Genomic DNA, 4,691 nt, shown 5'->3' on the forward strand with positions numbered 1-4,691 from the left:
AGGGACAAGCAGACTCCACGCTGACCGTGGAGCCTGACGTAGGGCTTCCTATCAGGACCCTGAAATCATGACCTGAGCCAAAACCGAGTGGGATGCTTAATCGACTGAGCCATCTATTGGTGGATGGGAGCAGTGGGCTGTGCTGCCAGGTGAATATATGCCAGTGTTTTGATTCTGGCATAGGGTGTTCTTCTCCTCTTGACAGTAGGCAAGTACCTGGGGGGCACTGCCCTGCTTCTCCAGTTCCAATGGCTTCACTTACTGTTATGTAATAGGCTGGGTATAGACATCCCTTCTACCTACCATTTGGCCCATGGTTGGGGAATGGGACTTACTTAGCTATTCTGCATCAACTCCCTAATGAATCACCCTGCCCAGCACCCATCGGTACCCTCCTACTCTCTGCATCTGTTGGTTCTAGGTTCTAACCCATTCCTCTGTTTGTAGTAGTCTTTACTGGTTTTGTGTTGTAGTTTCCTCATTTTATTTGCCTATAGCTTTGATTCCGTCTGCCCTTTTTTTAAAGAAATTATACAGTTTTATAATTTTCTTTGTTGCTTCTTAATTCACTGAAAATAACTTCATAATATAACATTTTTAGGCATCTTTTTTTAATTATTATTTTTAAAGATTTTATTTATTTGACAGAGACACAGTGAGAGAGAGAACACAAGCAGGGGGAGTAGAAGAGGGAGAAGCAGGCTTTCTGCAGAGCAGGGAGCCTGATGCGGGGCTCCATCCCAGGACCCTGGGATCACGACCTGAGCGGAAGGCAGACGCTTAACGACTGAACCACCCAGGCGCCCCTAGGCATCTTCTTTGTTACTTTCTGTGGTTTCTACTTCTTTAGACAACAATGGCTTGATCTTTAGTAACAAACCTTCACTTGTTGAAGTATGAAGGAAAGCTCGTACCACGAAAGGTCCCACGAAAGGTCCCAAACTGAGTGGTCTGTGCTTACAAACTTCACTGATAACTGCTGGCAGATTCGCAGCTATCTGGTCACTTAGCGTATCCAGTGCTGCTGTTTTGGTCTCGAGAAAGTTCTCCCTTTCTTCGTCTACTTTAATTTCATGTCTAATTTTAAATAATTCAAGCATTTTGGGTATGTCACGGCCAATGGAATTTCCAGTTAGTTTTGGAAATTTTTTTTTCAGCTTTTTCTTTAATGGATTAAGCTCGGGCATTATTTCTGGAACAGCTACATAAAAGTCTGATTGAATTTCATCATCCAAAATCTTCCAAATTAGATTAATAATTCCTCCTGCAAATGCAGCTCCACTTTCTTCTGCTATTTTAATCTCTGATGCATTCCTTGTAAATACAGCAACTTAACTGATTTCTGAAACGAATGGGTATGGAAAACAACACTGGCAAATGGCTCCACTTTTTTTTCTTCCCCAGTGCCACATCCAGTGTCAAATCAAGATAAACACCTTACTGTAGATTAGTAAACCCTAGAGTTTAAAATTTCTTAAGTAACTGAATAGTTTCTCCACCTCCTATATCTGCCTTGGATATAAGTGCTTTAAGTAGACATCATCCTCAGGTTTGCTTTCCATAAAGGAGTAGAACTATTTTTCTATTTCATCTTTTTTCTCATCTGATGCTTTGTCTTTCACACCTTTTTTTTTTTTCTTTGCAGGCTTTGCAGCAGGAGCAAAATGTCTGCTGGGCACCTGAACATACACGGAACAAGGATAAAGAGGTGTCTGATAAGCCGTCTTGGAAAGACTATACTTTTGATGATGTATCAAAACTCTACTGAGGCACCTTATGGCGGCCACCATGTTGACCATTCCCGATTCCATCTGCTTTTGACGTTTCTGGCATTTTTCAAAATGTCTACTTTTGCTAGCTCCTATTTTTCAGTGCTGTAGCAGATTTTCTTATTTTTCTTCTGCTTTAGCACTTTATATAGGATTTTGCATTGAGAGGGATAGTAGGTGGTTCTGTCTGCCATCTTGATCCAGTCTACCACTTTAAGAAAACAGGACAAAAATTCTTTTGTAGCCTTTCTTTTATTCCAGTTAATTTCCTTGAAAATAACTAGTGTTACAGTGGCTCCTGGGATGGTCCTCTAGTTATAAAATATGTTGTACTATTATCATTCACAGAAAGTACTGTTTACAATGAACTACTGAAATATCAGCTCTTTGCTCTCAAACATGCACAACTTTGTGATGCACCTATCAATACTAAAAAGCAGTTCCGAGAATACTCTAAGGGATCATGAAATAGTTTGTGATAATTGATTTTATTTGCATTGAAAGATTAGGGATAATAGAACTATCTTAAAAACTACTCAGTTGATCAGGATCATAGTGTAAAATGTTCTTTTTGTCCTTTTTTAACAATGAATTATTAGACATGCATCCGTGAACAAAAGCACTGTTGTGGGAGTTGTAGAAATGAGCACCATCTGCCAAGGGACCTGGGAGGAGTCTTGCCCACCTGCACATCCAGTAAGAGGCAGGCAGACCTTGTTACAGGCTGTAGGACCAGCAAAACTGCCTCAAAACTTCTTGCTGCAATAAGGCACAAACCTGGAGAGTGCTGTCCTAGGTGGATATGAATGGATGACAAAGAATTCACAAAAATCCAGACTTCCCAAGAGGAGATTCCAGCACAACATGGGAGCAAAAAACACAAGTTTGGTTCAGTTAGGCCTATAAGAGGAACTTTCACAAAGCAACACTGCACAGGGCTGAACTACCCAGCAGTGGTAACTCCTCTCATGGGGGAAAGGAAAGCAGTGAGTGCCTGGCTACCCCAGTGGTGAGGGACCTTTATAACTGGGGCTAGGGTGGTCTGGGAAAGAGCCAAATAAGAATATCAAAGGACATTAAAGGAATGTAGTTCCTGCTGACAGTGCTCAGGAAGTCTGCCCACAAGCCTCTGGGCATGATTCACCCAAGTTTCACCCCACTGGGTCAGGTCCACGGGCACCTCCAATACCCCAAGGGCTAACCCAACATCTCCACCAACCCTGCAGTCAGCTCCTTGTACATGCTGGAGTGCAAATGCAACAGTAAGTTGAGTAAACACCATCAGAAAGACCAGGTTAGGTGGGCTAGGGAGAAACCACAAACTTGAGCTATAGCACCACCTTCTGGAAAATGAGAGGATTCTAGTGGGCACTGGTGAGTGCTAAGAACCAGGGAAGCCACAAAAGCTTAAGAATTCTTCCATAAGAGGGACAAGAAGAGTGTATGTATCCAGGTATATCTATACAAAAGCAGAGAAAACCCCAAATATAACAGCACCAATGAATAGTATACCCCATCTGAAGGCAACTGGTAAAGATTTAAGGAGATGTCAGCTACTTCAAATGTGAAAGGAGCAAGCCAAAATACAGGAACAGGAAAAATCAAGGAAACACATCATCACCAAAAGAAAATAATTTTCCAATAACCATGCTCTCAAAAGTATGGAATTTTGTGATCTGATAATTCAAAATAGCTGTTCTGAAGAAACACAACGAACTACAAGAAAACTCAGACAATTCAATGTAATCATCAGGGGGAAAAAAATACATGAGCAAAATGAGTTATTTACCCAAGGGATAAAAATCATAAGGAACCAAAAAGAAATTCTGAAGGTGAAAAATTCCAGGAATGAAGTGAAAAAAAATGCAACAGAGAGCATCTGCAGCAGAATAAAAGCAAATGGAAGATGATAGAATAAGTGATTTAGAGGACAGGAATTTTGAAATAACACCGTGTAGAAAAAAAATGAATAAAAAATGAAGAAAGCCTGTGTGATTAATAGGATTCCATCAAAAGAACAAATATTAGAATAACTGGGGTTCCAGAGGAGAAGAGATGTAGAAGGGGGCAGAAAATAAAAGAAATAATGGTCAAGAACTTCCCAAAAATGGGGAGAGATTTGGACATCCAAGTTCATGAAGCTAACAGGACACGCTAGGATCTTAAAGCAAAAAGACCTTCTCTAAGACACATTATAATAAAACTGTTAAAAAGCAAAGATAAAGAGAGAATCCTAAAAGCAGCCAGGGGAAAAAGCCTGTAACCTACAGAGAAACACCTGTTAGGCTATGAGCAGATTTCTCAGCAGAACTATAGGTCAGGAAAGAGTGGAATCAAAGTGTTGAAAGAAAAAAATTAACCAGCCAAGAACACTCTATCTGACAAAGTTATACCTCAGGTATGAAGGAGAAATATTTTCACACACAAAAACTGAGGGAGTTCATCACCACTAGTCTAGCCTTGCAGTAAAGAGTAAAACTCCTGAACGGAGTTCTTCAAGCTGAAAAGACACTAATCAGCAACATGAAGACACAGGAAAACACACTGGTAAAGATGTATATGCAGTGTATGTATATACAGTCAGAAAACTCTAATTCTGTAATAGGGTATTTGTTAACCACTTAACTATAGAATAAAGCTTAAAGGGGAAGAGTACTAAAAATGATAGCTACTATAATTTGTTAATAAACATTATAAAGAGTAAATAATGACTTCAAAATATGAAAGGAAAAGCAAAAGGATGAAGCTTTTTAGGCAATTGAAGTTCAGTTGCTATCAGCTTAAAATGGACTATTTTACCTATGAGACATTTTATGTAAGCCTCATGGTAACCACAAAGCAAAAGCCTAGAATAGATTCACAAAAGATACAGAAAGGGGGAAAAAAAACATACCACCATGAAAGGTCACCAATTTACAAAGG

At 39.8% G+C, this 4,691-nt stretch overlaps 1 pseudogene; it reads right to left on the reverse strand.

Annotated features, from left to right (window-relative positions):
• Positions 1–806: 806 nt before the first annotated feature.
• On the reverse strand, positions 807–3,380 carry LOC114225068 (large ribosomal subunit protein uL1m pseudogene; annotated as a pseudogene).
• Between the last annotated feature and the right edge of the window lie 1,311 nt (positions 3,381–4,691).

Source organism: Eumetopias jubatus, unplaced genomic scaffold, assembly GCF_037043125.1.
Source record: "Eumetopias jubatus isolate StellerSeaLion01/CBP00866 unplaced genomic scaffold, mEumJub1_p1.0 scaffold_3, whole genome shotgun sequence".
Classification (NCBI taxonomy): domain Eukaryota; kingdom Metazoa; phylum Chordata; class Mammalia; order Carnivora; family Otariidae; genus Eumetopias; species Eumetopias jubatus.